Below are 17,395 nucleotides of genomic sequence, written 5' to 3' on the forward strand. Positions count from 1 at the left end.
GGATGTGTCAAAGGAACAGGGCAGGGGGAAAGGACAAAGACAGGAGCTGCAGGCACAGCCCCACGCTCACTGCAGCCCTAGCTTATGTGATAACAGTGAAGGGGTTGGGGAGCAAACCCCACTAGGCAAACTGGAGGGACAGAGGCAGCAATCAGATTTGGAAGTGGCACAGCTGGAGACAAATCACTAGACAGAAGTTTCTAAACAGCAAAAGTTTGTGTGACAGTTTAGAATATGATGAAGGGACCTTGCAAATCAGTGAAGAAACAATGAAGAAAATAGAAGATGTTATTTGCATAAAACACTAGCTATTTAGAAGATAAGACTCTCTCAGTGTCTGATTTGAGTTTTAGAGCTTTATTCTTAAATGCCTACCAATAATAAACAGAAAGCCTCTGAAACAAATGACATAAACTAACACATACATATGTCATCTTTTTTTAAAAAAAAGGAAGTGAACAGGTGAAAATAAAGGGAGAGGGAGAAACCAAGATGGAAGCATAGGTAAACACCTGAAATTTCTGCCTCGCACAACCACTTCAAAAACTACAACTAAAAGACAAAACGGACATCATCCAGAACCACAGGAAGGCTGGCTGAGTGGAAATTCTACACCTAGAAGGAAAGAAAAGCACACTGAGACTCAGAGGAGGCGCGGAAGTAAAGTGCAGAGGTACGGAGGCACACGCAGAAAGGGCTGGCAACTGAGGACTTGGTTGTCTTTTTCAATTTGGAGAAAGACACAAGCTCCCAACGGCTCTGAACTCCAGTTATGGGTGAGTCTCTGGGGACCCAGACTCATACAGGGAGAAACTGGACTGTCTGGCATTGGGCGGAACTAGAGGGCGGCTTTCTCTGAGGTGCTTGCAGCGATTACCAGGGGACACTGAGACCAGGGACCTCTTAGGGCAGGGCTGAGGATCAGCCATAGCTGTTTGCTCCATCCTGTTGATTCCCTGAGACCCTGCCCCACCCAAGCTGTGGCAGAGGCTTTTGCATATGAATGGCCTGGCCCTTTGCAATATAAAATTACCTAACAAACTGCAGCTGGGTCAGAGAGACCCAGAACATCCAAAAGAAGACCCAAGGCCCCACAGCAGCTTGCATTGCTTCACAGCTGGGCCTCATATAGACACCTCCAAACCCCAAACAAGGAAGAGGAATCTGAAGATCTCTCCATAGCTCCTGCTGGGTAGCCTCAGGCAGAGGCTAAATTAGCACCTCCTTAGAGATTCAAGAGCCAGTGTACCCAGTGGTCAGAGTGGGACCATCCAGATTACAACTCCTCAGATCCATAAAGGACACACTCAGGGGGCAGACTCAGTGAGCACCAAAGCCTCACTGAAGCAAGTCTTGCCCCTTAAGGGTGTCTCCAGCACAGAAGTTCTCCCATTGTAGACACAGCTGATTCTCACAGCCAATTGGCCTGGAGGTCAATTTCTCCAAGTGATACCAAAAACAATCAAGGCTTAACTACAACAAGACTGTGCACACAGCCCACAAAGGGGTGCACCAAGAGTGTTCACCTCAGGTAATAGGGGAGGCTGAGCCACTGGGACCTATAGAACAACTAGCACAGAAAGCCACTCTATCAACACAGGGAAGCAGCCAAAATGCAGAGACAAAGAAACAGGCCACAAATGACAGAAATGTAGGAAAGCAAATGACTGAATATAGAGTTCAAAACCACAGTTATAAGGTTTTTCAAGAATTTTCTAGAAACCGCTGACAAACTTAATGAGACCCTCAAGGATATGAAAAAGGACCAACTAAAAATTAAGCATACACTGACTGAAATAAAGAATATCATACAGAGATCCAACAGCAGACTAGAGGATCACAAGAATCAAGTCAAAGATTTGAAATACAAAGAAGCAAAAAACACCCAACCAGAAAAGCAAAAAGAAAAAAGAATCCAAAAATATGAAGATAGTGTAAGGAGCCTCTGGGACAACTTCAAAGGTACCAACATCCGAATTATGGGGGTGCCAGAAGAAGAGAGAGAGCAAGATATTGAAAACCTATTTGAAGAAATAATGACAGAAAACTTCCCCTACGTGGTGAAAGAAATAGACTTACAAGTCAAGGAAGCACAGAGAACCCCAAACAAAAGGAATCCAAAGAGGACCACACCAAGACACATCATAATTAAAATGCCAAGAGCAAAAGACAAAGAGAGAATCTTAAAAGCAGCAAGAGAAAAAAAGTCAGTTACCTATAAGGGAGTACCCATACGACTGTCAGCTGATTTCTCAACAGAAACTATGCAGGCCAGAAGGGAGTGGCAAGAAATATTCAAAGTGATGAATAGCAAGAGACTACAACCAAGATTACTTTACCCAGCAAAGCTATCATTCAGAATTGAAGGTCAGATAAAGAACTTCACATGATAAGAAAAAGCTAAAGGAGTTCATCACCACCAAACCAGTATTATATGAAATGCTGAAAGGTATTCTTTAAGAAGAGGAAGAAGAAGAAAAAGGTAAAGATAAAAATTATGAACAAAAAATACATATCTATCAACAAGTGAATCTAAAAATCAAGTGAATAAAAAATCTGATGAACAGAGTAAACTGGTGAATATAATAGAATCAGGGGCATAGAAAGGAGTGGACTGACAATTCTCAGGGGGAAAGGGGTGTGGGGGGTGCGGGAAGAGACTGGACAAAAATCGTACACCTATGGATGAGTGCAGTGGCGGGGGGGGGGGGGGCGGGTAAGGGCAGAGGGTGGGGTGGGAACTGGGTGGAGGGGAGCTATGGAGGGAAAAAGAGGAACTACTGTAATAATCAGAACAATAAATATTTATTTAAAAAATAATAAAGGGAGAAAAAAAACAATAATAGAGAGAAGAAAATAAAATCAGGAGGGAGAATTGGAGCAGAAGAAATATGCTTTAAACCTAACAACACGGTAGTAGAAATCACGCACAGGTTTTACTAGGTAGAGTTAAGGAAATCTCCCCAAAAGTAGAAGTAAAATGAAGATGAAAAACTTAGTTTCTAATTGACACTTTACTAAGTAAGATAATCCTTAAAATCCAAAAAACTGAATAGTTTTATTATCAGAAGTCTTCAAAAATTCTCAAAATGATAAAGAACTATTGGAAACAGAGTTTTCAAAAAATGTTTCTCTTAGTCATTTTCTCAAATTTCATTGAGATATAACTGATACATAACATTGTACGAGTCTTAGGTTTACAACATAATAATTTGATACATGTAGTAAAAAAATTTTCTAAAAAGAGAATATAAATTATGGGGTTGAATAAACATTCAGGCATCAAATTTCGTAGGACATTTTTCTCCTTTAGCAGAAATAACAAATGTTGTGAAAATATATTTTTATAGAGATTTTCATTAAGGGAACAATACAGTTTCTCCTCAATAAACTTTGAAAGAAAATTTGGCTTTTCATGTGTCAAGATTCTGTGACTCTTCATCTAGGCCTTTGCTGTACAGTCACAGCTGCCAAAATTGTTTTCTCAACTTTCTTCTCTAAGAAATGGGCGCTAGTAAGGCTCTAAAACTTTTCATAAGATAAACTCCACACTTTGTAATAGGTATTCCCAGTTACAACCCTTGTGAATGCACATAGACAAAACATGAAGTCTCAGTATATACATTTAAGAGATTTTTCTATTCACATGTCTAAGTCTAATTCATTGGCGGCTTCAACTCATGTGCTGTAAGCCTACCAAAAAGTGGGAGAAGCACTTAAGAGTTGACACGTGTAAATCTTCCTTGATCATGGTTTCCATATCAACTGGCACTGGGGCAAAAGGAGTATATAACAGGCAAACAGCAGTTTGTGTTTCAGAACTCCTTGCAGTCACTAATTAGGTAAAGCTCACACAATATGCAGTTGAAGAATGTTGACAATGAAACATCAAGTTCAGAAGCAAAATCTGAACTGCAATAACATTTCATACTGCCTAAGGCAAAAACTGCATCAGCAGTAAGTCTGGGGTTAGTATTTGGTCTTTTCCTTTTGCAAGATTTCCTTGTCTAGGATCTAAGCAAATCAACCAGTGTATTTTTAGATTGGTAAATTATATACAACAAAAAATGTTATGTGCCCTGTGGACTTATGAAATTTTATTTTGCCTTCTTTATTTTGGATAGTAGCTTGAAATGAACTACATTCTTACAGCTCTTAAAAATACTCCCAGTGTTGGTATCACAAAGGAATTTTCATTCTAAAAGAAGAAAAACTACATTTTTTTTCACACTATAATTTTGCAAGGAAGAGGAGACAAGTGTTTTTCAGTCGATATTTCTCAATTTCAAGCAATATTTTTATGTGAGATATAGTTTACTTACTTACATAATTTCAAGCATTTCTATCCCCCGCCTTTTCATTTTGGTTTTATCCAGTCTTATTTCCTTCTAAAGAACAAATAAAACATGTACTTTATTACTCACCAAATACTGCCACAGCCTTTCGTAACTGAGAGAATAGCTATTAGTAAGGCTGATAACATTCAGCTGGTGCTGGTTAGACAGACACAGCATGAACTGGTTTGTCTGAAGTAGGTTTTTTTCCTAAGGGTTGCTTTAAATGGGGTTCATGGGTTGTTGGGGCATTTCCTGATTACATTTTGGAACGGTATTAGCCCCACGGTTCAACTCATCTCCTAATATGATTCTTAATATTCAGAGGGAATGTTTGGCAGCACCATTATCTTTCTCATAATAACAATAAAGGGTAAGAAGATACATATATTATTCTTTAGCAATTTTGTACAAGGACTGAGATTATGGAGTCCACAACTGCATCTAAGATTATTGTCTCAAAGTAATAAAAAATGGAAAACTCATCTTCACAGACTTACTGTCGTCAATCCAGAGCCCTCTCCAACAACTGGCTTCTTAAATTTTCTGCAGTCTTGTTTATTGTCATCCACTGGAGGACGCCCAGGACCTAAGCATTTTAGGTGTGGATAGTCCACGCTATGATCAAGTAAGAATGAACATTAAATTTCTCACTCAGTCAATGACAAAGCACATTTAGAAAAGTTAGAGACGATTACATTTAGGGTGGTTAAAGCCAAAAGGGTTGATTCCTAACTGGCCTAGAATACTTGTAGAAATGTGGCTTTGTCAATAGAATCCATAATTAATTAATTAACTCTGCTACTTATTTTACGAACTTTCTCCAAGATTCTCTAAGTTCTAATAATGAGGTGATCATTTAATACAACTAAAGCCTTCCACCTTATATTCATTTCATCTAAAGTTATCTATAATAATAAAAGCATAATATGCTAATTAGGCCAGACAGCTGGATGACTTTCCAGACGACCTTCTGGATGAAGCCAGGGCTGCAGAGGGCTGAGCCTTTTGCACAAATTTTGTGCATCGGGCCTCTAGTAAATGTATAAAAGGTGATCAACCATGATAAAATTTCAAAGTTCTTGACCAGCCAGTGTGGCTCAGTGGTTGAGTGTTGATCTATGAACCAGGAGGTCACAGTTTGATTCCCGTTCAGGGCACATGTCCAGGTTGTAGGCTTGATCCCCAGTATGGAGCATGTGGGAGGCAGCCAATCAATGATTCTCTCTCATCATTGAGTTTCTATCTCTCTCTCCCTCTCCATTCCTCTCTGAAATCAGTAAAAATATTTTTTTTTTTAAAAAAATAAGATTTCAAAGTTCTTGAACAACAATTTTAATTCTATGGAAAATTTAAAATAAGCCAAATATACATGTAAATATAAAAATTTAACCATATCCCATTGTTGAGTCAACTTTGTATCTGTTGAATAGTGGATTATTTGCAAAAGTAGTTGCATACATACACCTATAAATAAAGTGACCAAAAAACACACACATTAATTTGAATAAGAAATTGAACTTAAAAAATATGTAGGGAGAAACCAAGATGGCGGCGTAGGTTAACGCCGGAGTTTGCTGCCTTGAACAACCACTTCAAAAATACAACTAAAAGACCGAACGGACATCATCCAGAACCACAGGAAGGCTGGCTGAATGGAAGTTCTACAACTAGGAGGAACCGAGAATCAGAGGAGGCGCAGTGCTGAAGTAAAATACTAAGGTGCGGAGTGCGCACAGCGTGGGCTGGTGGCTGAGGGCGTGGTTGTCTGTTTCAATCCAGAGGGAGCCTCAGACTCAGAGCTCCAGATCTGGGCGAGTCTCTAGGGACCCAGACTCAAACGGGAGAAGCAGGACTGTCTGGCTACGGTCCCTCCAAGGTTTGCAGCTGTTGCTGGGACAGAGAGGCAGAGCCCCTGGGGACGGACTGAGAGCAGCCATAACTGCTCCCTCCTCCGCCCTGTTGATCCCGTGGGACCCGCCCCGCCCAAGCCCTGCACTGAGGCATTTGCCAGATAGCCTCAGGCAAAGGCTAGATTAGCACCTCCCTAGAGGACACAAGTTCTTCCACTGCAAACACAGCTGATTATCATAGCCAGTCGGCCTGGAGGTCAAATCCCTCTTGTATTAACTATAACAATCAAGGCTTAACTACAACAAGACTGCGCACAAAGACCACTAGGGGGTGTACCAAGAAAGAGTAAAAAAATGCGGAGACAAAGAAACAGGACAAAACTATCAAGGGAGGATATTGAATTCAGAACCACACTTTTGAGGTCTCTCAAGAGGCTTCTAGAGTCTGTCGATAAACTTGATGAGATGTACAGGAAAACTAATGAGACCCTCGATGGTGTAATAAAGGACCAACTAGAAAGTAAGCATACACTGACTGAAATAAAGAATATTATACAGACTCCCAACAGCAGACCAGAGGAGCGCAAGAATCACGTCAAAGATTTGAAATGCGAAGAACCGAGAAACACCCAACCGGAAAAGCAAAATGAAAAAAGAACCCAAAAATGCGAAGATAGTGTAAGGAGCCTCTGGGACAGCTTCAAACGTACCAACAGCAGAATTATAGGGGTACCAGAAGATGAGAGAGAGCAAGATATTGAAAACCTATTTGAAGAAATAATGACAGAAAACTTCCCCCACCTGGTGAAAGAAATAGACTTACAGGTCCAGGAAGCGCAGAGAACCCCAAACAAAAGGAATCCAAAGAGGACCACACCAAGACACATCATAATTAAAATGCCAAGAGCAAAAGACAAAGAGAGAATCTTAAAAGCAGCAAGAGAAAGAAACTCAGTTACCTACAAGGGAATACCCATACGATTGTCAGCTGATTTCTCAACAGAAACTTTGCAGGCCAGAAGGGAGTGGCAAGAAATATTCAAAGTGATGAATACCAAGAACCTAAACCAAGATTACTTTATCCAGCAAAGCTATCATTCAGAATTGAAGGTCAGATAAAGAGCTTCACAGATAAGGAAAAGCTAAAGGAGTTCATCACCACCAAACCAGTATTATATGAAATGCTGAAAGGTATCCTTTAAGAAGAGGAAGAAGAAGAAAAAGGTAAAGATACAAATTATGAACAACAAATATGCATCTATCAACAAATGAATCTAAGAATCAAGTGAATAAATAACCTGATGTACAGAATGAACTGGTGATTATAATAGAACCAGGGACATAGAAAGGGAATGGACTGACTATTCTTGGGGGGAAAAGGGGTGTGTGAGATGCGGGAAGAGACTGAAGAAAAATCGTGCACCTATGGATAAGGACAGTGGGTGGGGAGTGAGGGCGGAGGGTGGGGTGGGAGCTGGAAGGAGGGGAGTTATGGGGGGAAAAAAGAGGAACAAATGTAATAATCTGAACAATAAAGATTTAATAAAAAAAAAATATGTAGGATATTTTTAAATTAAAAAAATAGCTCAGTAAAATAGTTTATTTTTCATTAAATATTTCAGACATTTCCTTAAAGATGAATGGAAGAGAGAGGATAGCCTATTAATATTAATATGTAAAAATAATTTTATTTAGACTTCAAAGTTTCAAATATTTATCACACTAAAAATCAATCAGCAGAGAAATAGATTTGTGAAAAAAATAGCAAACTAGATATATAATTAGTTATAAAAAAAAGGTTGAAGGATTTTGTCAGTCTCCGAGAAATTAAAATGAAAATAAACTGAATACATTATATTTATACATATATATTTGTACACACATATATGTAGGTACACATACAAATACATACACAGAGACTCTTGAATGTGAACTTTCAAAACTCTACTGGGATCACCTGCAGGCTTTTTCAGGCTGATTGCTGCTCAGGGGAGAGGGACTAGGGAAGCCCATTTGGTCTGATCCAATTTAGATATGCAAATTTTATCTTTTGTGCTTGAAAGGAACATTATGGCACTGCATAATTTGCATTTTCAGTTGTAAGATATAATATTTCTAATCTAATAAAAATATCCCTCCATCGGCCACTGTAACACTTACCACGTTCTGTCCAATTCATTGTTCCCTTCCACTTTTAAATTATATTACTATCATATTTTAAATTATCAAATTAGTTTATTAGGACAAGACGAATATATTATGGAAATCAATCTCCCCACAAAAAAGGGGAAATCTTAAGTGGTAACTAATCAGTAATATATGACATACTTTGGAGGGAACAGACCAAAAAAAAGTTCTTGGAAGAAAAGAAAGAATTCTATGCCAAATATATATTTATTGAGGAATCTGATGAAAAGTTAAATTTTGAAATGTGAACTAGGTTTTTTAATTAACAATATACCTTCACAGAAAGATATTATACTCAACTAAGGTTTTATTGATTTAGCTAATAAATTGATGAATTGAGTTGAATTAGGATTTTCACATTGAGTGAAATTGATAAATAAAACCCATAATTTATTCCAATTTCCTTAGTTTTAGCCTAATCTTCTTCTCTGTTACAATGCAGTTTTCTATATCTATCAGGTACTTTGTAAGCGCCCCACTATTAAAATCTATCTGATGTTTTTCTCATTATAACAGTGGGATTACAAGTTACTGGAAGACCACAGAGATAAAACACCATTTTTATTCCATCATATCAAGGGAACCTAACATCCACAGGATTCATTAATGTTGATGTTGATCTGATCACCTGGCTTAGGTAGTTTATGTCAGGTTCCAGTGTAAGGTTAGTTTTTTTGTTGTTGTTGTTCCACTTATTTATGCATTTATTTTTTTAATTTAAATTATTTATTGTTAAAAGTATTACATATGTCTCCATTTCCCCCATTGACCTCTCCTAAGGTTAGTTGTTGTTCTTCCCCCTTTGCATACTGTACTCATTGGAAGGAAATCAGTATGTGCAGTCTCGTCCTAAGGAGTGGGAGTATACAGATGCAGTATAGTTAAGCTCCCTCTCCTTGAGAGCGAAGTATCTACATAAATTATTTGGAATTCTTCTATATTGGAATTTATTTATATTAATATGTATACAAATAATGATATTATTTTATATTTTACATTAAAAGATATTATTTTACTTATCTTATTGCTCAAATTGTTCTGGCTTTGGCCATTGGGACCTCTTTCAGTTGGCTCCTATGCTCCTTTGTAAAGTCTACAGATTCTATTCAATATTTTATTATAAAATATTTAAATACACAAAAATGTTGAACAAATTACAATGAATATCTCTATATCTATCTAGACTCAATTCAACAACTTTTAAAATTTTACCATATCTGTTCATTTCTCTCAATATATACTTGTTATTTTTGTTGTTATTGAAATTTATGGTAAAGCACAGGCATTTCATCACTAAATACCTAAGAATGCAACCCCTAAAAATAAGGACATTTTCCTACATAACTGCATAACATTTCACATTTTAGAAAAGTAACAGTAATTCTAATTCTCTGATATCATCTACTTACCAATACATATTCAAATGATATCAAATAAATGACACTGTAGTTGCTTCTTTTAACTTGGATCCAACAAAGCTACACACTTCTTTAGCCTCTAGAATAATCCACCACAACCCATCCTTTCAGGGTGGCCACCTTCAGGTCTGACATCTTTTTATAGTTAAGTTGTGTGGGTTTTTTCATGGATTTTATTTTTCCTACTAACACAGTGAGAAAGAATCCTAACTGCCAACTGCCATAGTCCTGGAAGAGCCAACTGTATTTTACTGTCTTTTATTTGATAAGCTTGTTTAAAATGCTTTATCAATGTGACTTCCTCTCAATCCTCAGAAAAGCTCACAGGAATTGCAAGTCAATGGTAGCCTCATCTGCAGTCTATCTAAACAATACTCTTATATGGTTTCTGATAGTTGAATGACAATTTTCATATTATCCAATGTTCCTTAAGATGTCCTGTTTTTTTTTTCTCTTGAGAATACAGATGCAGTATAGTTACATGTCTGTGTTTAAGCTCCTAGTTTTATTTTGCTACAATTATTTTAGTTTAATCCTTAACAGTTTCTTCAGCATTACAAACCAGGTTAAAACGTATAATTCAAAGACAATCAATAACCTATATGAAAAAGTAAAAGTTCTTGCAAGCTTAAATAGAGGAATGAAAAAGTTAACATACCTTTTAGTGTCAGAATGTTTGCCCCACTTACTCCCATCAAAAAAAGGGGTTTCACTTCATGTTGGCAGAGTCATTGCCAAAAGCAGATTAATTATAATTCTAACAAAACAGTCACACTCTTCCAAATACTCATCTTAAATAGTCTCTTATTAAATACAGAAGGATAAGTAGATTGGCATTAACAGTTTGGAATTAAAACAATGGGTGGGGGCGGGCTGGCTGGAGGAGGTCAGTGGGGGAAAAAGAGGGATATATGTAATACTTTCAACAATAAAGAATTATTTTTTAAGAAAATAAATAGAAATTAAAGCAATGGGCAGAGGTAAAACAACAACAACAAAAAAAAACTTAAATTCACGGTACCAATATCTCTAGACCAATGTATATACCCAAATAAATGAGCACATGACCTGAGGACTCTAATGAAAACAGACAAATGTAATGGCATCTGGGCAATTGTCACTCTCCAAGAGAATCCAGGACTCATGGCTGACACAGTAATATCCTGTTAGAATATAGATTGATTCGCAAGATCATGGAAATAAAGACAATCCAAATACTGCTGCAATCACAATTATACTACACTTGAAACTATTCCACCTTCCCCCAAATTTCTTTTGTTGGCATTTTGAAGCTTCCCTCATTTTACGCAGATGAATCTTTAAAGTGAATTGATTTTATATATGCCCTGAGTTTTGTTTTGTTTTTTCCTGAATCCATGCCATCCTAAGCAGGAATGTCTAATCTATCAAAGTAGGGCAAGTTAATTTTCAGATGATAAAATTAAGCTAGGCTTACAGATAAGCAGGAATCTTAGACAGGCATTCAATAATCCCCATACAGTGTCCCACCCCTCCCCAAAATATGCCAGGGGCTTCATTTTGTAGTCAGCCCAGTAATCTCAGAGGTTTACTACAGCACGTGCTGGTTCTGTTGGAAGTGGCATAAAAGCCTCCCTGCTTCCATGATTATCTCATCCCTCAAGGCCCTAACAGCATGTCCCCAGATCTTAATTACATAGTCTCTTTTTTCTTTCCATGTGAGGAACCTTTGTGAAATAGCTGTTATACCTCTATTCTTCCATAGTATACTTTAAATAAATGGCTGGAGTGTTAAGAACAGACTATTAACACAAATTAACCTGACTTTTTCTTATCGATTTAGCACATTTATTGCTGTATGTGCCACAAAGTTGGGGTAATTGGTTCTTACAATTTATTCAAGATAGGTCCATTATTTGGAATTCAACTTAGCATTTAGATGCCTCCATAGATATAGAAATGGGATCATTAAATATTTAGCCTCTCTCAAGGCTGCTAGAGCAGTTTGTATGCTTTCAAATTTTTTTCACTTAATATTTTAATCTTTCATTTACACTGTTTAAGGTTTCCACCATAGAAGACCCATGACTTTTTATCTTTTCAGGTACAAAGTTTCTTTTCCTTTGTAAGGATGTTTGAATTTATTCTAACAACTGTTTCCCAACACTGGTTTTTAACTGAATGAGTTCTTAGGAAAATGAACTTCTTCCTATAGAGTTTATTTTAATGATCATACCTGGTAAATGTTTATACATGTGACTTATTGTTAGAGCCTTTTGTTTCCTCATCCAGTTTCCTACAGGATTCACTTACACAGCAGGTTTGTGTTTGAGGGTGTGCATTTTCAAAACAGATCCTGGCTGACAAGGGAAGCATAATTGGTAAAACCAGGGCAATGTCAGCTGAATATTCACCCATTAAAGGTCTCACCAGGTAATTTAAAAATGTTAAATAAAGCAATGTCCAGTTGAGGAGAAGAGCTTATCTGTGAGACAGGTTTTTATTACTTAGATATCCTATATGGTATATGCATTAGATATGAGTGTTCTGTTCATCTGCCAAGTAAAATATCATCAATGAAACCATGACATCCCTGTCCCTAAGATTTGTATTCACCTTATTCTGCTTTTTTGCCCTTTGAATGGACTTGTCAATTTCCTGCTTTCCCATGGGAAAAACTTCAATGAGCTTTTATGTAGACACACATTGTTTTTAAACCTAAGCATGCAACCATATGCAGTTACTAGATAATATTAAGTCAGTTATTACAGTTTTTACAAAACCACTGTGATTTATGATACATTTCTGGGTTGTTTCTTTATTTAAATTGAGAATTACAAAGCTCATTTGAAAAAAATTGCCGTGCAAACCTTAAGTCACCTAGATACAGCTGTATATAGAAGCACAAATCTGGTAAATATTTACAATCTATTATAGTCTCTGCTTTGGTGATGAACAGCCCATAAAGAGATTTTACACAAAGCTCTGGGTTTAATCTATGCAGGCTCTGCGTCTAGGATGCCCCCCTGAACCAGTCTGTGACAGTAGGAAGTCAATGATGCAGTCACAATTTCTAAACTATGACAGTGAATTTTTTAAAACCCTGAGGAATTGCAGGCCCATTTACTCCATCTGTGGTACAAGACGGAGTAAACAGGAGCAGGGGTGTATGATACTTCAGTTACTGAAGATAATGATTCATTCAGGCATGGAGGGCTAACAAAACACACGTTAGTGAGCACTATGGGGGTTAGCATCTTCCACAAAGTGAGGGTGATGGACTTTTTATCACCTCACCCAAACTGCCTAGAGAAGCAATCTAGCCTTAAGTTATTCCCAAAGCATCAAATAAAAATAATTCAAATTAATTGATATTTTTATAACTCGATGCATTTATTTTCTATAACTAAGAGCCTCAGTTCCAAATTTTCCAGTGTGCTTTTACTGAAAAGATAAAAGAATACATATGTATAGCAAGAGTAGAATCTGTCAGGCTATGCCTGTGTAACATCAAACAATTACAATCACACTAGGAAATGACAAAAAAGAGCAAAGAAAGCAATTAAAGGAAACTGTCATTATCTAAGGTTAGTCATAGATCCTTTTTTAGACACTGATTTGTTCAAGCAGGGCAATAATTAATTGACAGTCATTTGATTAAGGATCCATATCCACAATCCAAATGGTGTTCATTCAGGTTTAACTATTTTAGCAGGTTCATCCTGAGCGCAGTTTGAAATGTTAACAAATAAACAAAGCAAGAGGTTCTTCTTGAGTAACAGAACATTCTGCCAGTTATCATCATTAAAGTAGAAACATAAAAGTGCTAAAGAATTTTCAGATTTGAGGCTTATTAGGAATTATATTTGCTATTAATTCTATTTATATATTTCTTTGTGTGAGTCTTACCTATAAAAAGAAAAGATAATAGGATGACTGGCTAAATCAAAGCCAAATTCACAATTCTTGGATACTCTGTTATCAAATTCTTTGTCTTTTTTCATTTTTTGCCCCTTTCCAAGCTAGGAGGATGTATATACCTGTTGCATCTTGCATAAAAACAAATATATCAAGTTAAAATGAAGTTCAAGAAACTCTCCCTGGTTTCAGAAGTAAAATTATGAAAATGTAGTATCATAAGACAGATCAATTACTGCCACAGAATTTCTGCTATCTATAATGGAAATTCTAGGGGCTAAAGAGAGGAAAGGAAGAAACAATGGTAAAAAAAAATAATAATAATAGAAGGACTTTTCTTGCAACGTTTACAAAATGATAGAAACAAAGAGAGAACTCATGACCATGGACAACAGTGTGGTGATTGTGGGGATGAAGGAGGATGAGTGGAGGTGGAAGAGGGCATAAAGTGGATAAATGGTGATGGGAAAATTAAATTTAATTAAATTAAATTATAATAAAAAACAAAAAGTAAGCAATTTAAAGCAAATACATCATAGGTTTTATGTCTTATAATTTAAATACTAGAGGCCCAGTGCACAAAAATTTGTGCACTGGGGGGGGGGGGGGGGGGTCCCTCAGCCCGGCCTGGGACCCCTCGGGAAATAACGACCTGCTGGCTTAGGCCTGCTCCCGGATGGCAGAGGGCAGGCCCAATCCCTAGGTGCAGCCCTTGGTCAGGCTCAGAGCAGGGCTGATTGGGGAGTTGCAATGCCACCCTCAGTCATGCTCAGGGTAAGGCCAATTGGGGGGTTGGGCAACCGCCCCATCACACTCAAGGCAGGGTCGATGGGGAGGTTGCAGCGCCACCCCCTGTCATGCACAGAGCAGGGCTGATCAGGGGGTTGGGGCACTGCCCCCTGTCACTAACAGAGCAGGGCCCATCAGGGGGGTTGGGGCTCCGTACCCTGTCACACACAGAGCAGGGTCGATCAGGGGGTTGGGGAGCTCCCCCCTGTCATGCACAGAGTAGGGCCGATAGGGGACTTGGGGCACCGCCCCGTCACACACAGAGCAGGGCGGATCAGGGGGTTGGGGCACCGCACCCTGTCACACTCAGGGCAGGGCCAATGGGGAGGTTATGGCTCTACCCCGTAACACACAGAGCAGGGCCCGTGGGGAGGTGTGGGGGGGGGGGTTGGGGCGCCGCACGCTGTCACACACAGAGCTGGGCGGATCAGGGGGTTGGGGCACCGCCCTCTATCACCCACAGAGCAGGGCGGATCAGGGGGTTGGGGTGCCACCCTCTATCACCCACAGAGCAGGGCCAATCAGGGGGTTGGGGCGCCGCCACTGTCACACTCAGGGCAGGGCCTATGGGGAGGTTATGGCTCTACCCCATCACACACAGAGCAGGGCCCATGGGGGAGCGGGGGGTTGGGGGGCGCCGCACCCTGTCACACACAGAGCAGGGCAGATCAGGGGGTTGGGGCACTCCCCCCTGTCACACTCAGGGCAGGGCTGATGGGGAGGTTGCGGCTCCACCCCATCACACATAGAGCCACAGGGCGATCAGGGGGTTGGGGAACTCCCCCCCTATCAGGCACAGAGCAGGGCTGATCAGGGGGTTGGGGCGCCTTCCCCTGTCACGAACAGAGCAGGGCAGATAGGGATGTTGTGGCCCCGCTCCCTGTCACACACAGAGCCGCAGGGCGATCAGGGGGTTTGGGCGCTGCCCCCTGTCATGCTGATCCCGGTGCCGGGAGGCCTCACGGCTCAGCTGATCCCAGTGCTGGGAGGCCTCGCTGCTCCGCTGATCCCGATGCTGGGAGGCATATTACCCTTTTACTATATAGGATAGAGGCCTGGTGCACAGGTGGGGGCTGGCTGGTTTGTCCTAAAGGGTGTCCTGGATCAGGGTGGGGGTCCCGCTTGGGTGCCTGGCCAGCCTGGATGAGGGGATGATGGCTGTTTGCAGCTGGTCACACCCCCTTCAGGGTGGGGGTCCCCACTGGGGTGCCTGGCCAGTCTGGGTGAGGGGCTGAGGGCTGTTTTCAGGCTGGCGGGTGACTGAAGCTCCCAACCGCTCCTTTTTTTCTTTTTTTTTTTAAATTCTGGGCCAGCTTTAGCTCTGAGGCTTGGCTCCAACTCTGAGGCCTCGGCTGCTGAAAGCAGGTATCTGGTTTGTTTGGGTTCTATAATCGAAACACTGTTTCAACTCCAGCTCTGAGATCCCGGCTGGCTGAAAGCAGGTTCCTGGGGTTTTGTTTAGCTTCTATATTTGTAACAATGTTTCAAACTGGCAGCTCAGAGGCCGGCAGTCGCAGGCGGGGAACATTGGCTTCCTCCGTCACTGAAGCAAGCAAGCCTCATGTTCGCTTCAAGCTGCCTGGCTGCCGGCCGCCATCTTGGCTGGCAGTTAATTTGCATATCGCCCTGATTAGCCAATGGGAAGGGTAGCGGAGGTACGGCTAATTACCATGTTTCTCTTTTATTACATAGGATTAGTGATTACCAATGTTGTTTTTTGAGCCTCATGCATTATTGTCTATTATATTGCATTTCTAGAAGTTACCTTTGATATGGTTGATATAGTACAGCAGAAGACAACATTCCTATTTGACCCCCAAAATAAGGAGTTTTCTTATTTTTATGTTTTCCAAATATTTTCCAAGGCATTTTCACTTGTGCAAAAATATTGACAGTGTATTGCCAATGACTAACAATTTACCTATTACTCAAGAGACAATGAATGGATGTGGAATTAAATATTCATTGAAATCATTCCATTTATTATTCTATTTGCCTAGGCAAACATGATTATTTAAGTAGTTATTTTCAAACCTGCTTTGAAAATAACTACGATACTTATAATTATTTGTTCACATAACTACACTTTCTACGTTATTAGAACCTCCTTGAGAGCAGGAACCCATTAGTTGTTTCCTCATTACCTTCCACAGTACATTATACATAATACATCCTTATCAATACTTAATTGAGTTAAAATGATTTTTCCAATAGGCAAAGATATTTGTCTGAAGAAAAAATATTTGATGTTTCACTAAAAATGATTTAAAATAATTTGTCATATGTGGAATCTAATGAACTAACAAGCAAAATAAAGACAGACTCATAGATAGAGAGCAGCTGACAGTTGTCGGGGATGGGACTGGGTGGGGGGTAGATAAGAAAATAAAGAAAGAACTTACGGACATGAACAACAGTGTGGTGACTGCCAGGGGGGATGTGGAGGAGTGGAAATGGAGGAGGGAATAGGGGAGATAAATAGTGACGGACGGAAACTTGACTTGGGATGGTGAATACACAATATAGTATACAGATGATGTGTTGTAGAAGTGTGCACCTGAAACCTGTATAATTTTGTTAAGCAGTGTCACCCCAATAAAGTCAGTAAAAGGGAAAACAAAAATAATAAATAAAATAATTTGACATAAGGGAAATAGAAAGGACAAGTGCTAAATTTTGGCTTAGGCTAACTGCCCAATTCTAATTAGACCATGGGCACATGGGCCTCTACTTATTGCCATGCTTCCTTTAAAGCCCTGGAGATAAGAGAACAATGATCGTGGCAGCCAAGCAAACCATATGGGAACCAATAGACCACAACTTAATTAGTGCTGAAAACTATGCCTGTAGTGTCAGCTTCTATTTTTATATTACTTCATCTTCAAAACTTCAAAGTTTTAACAAAATTCACCATTTT

The sequence above is a fragment of the Myotis yumanensis genome, unplaced genomic scaffold, assembly GCF_028538775.1.
Source record: "Myotis yumanensis isolate MYYU_CA2020_CCGP unplaced genomic scaffold, mMyoYum1.0.hap1 SCAF_9, whole genome shotgun sequence".
In the NCBI taxonomy this organism is placed as follows: Eukaryota; Metazoa; Chordata; class Mammalia; order Chiroptera; family Vespertilionidae; genus Myotis; species Myotis yumanensis.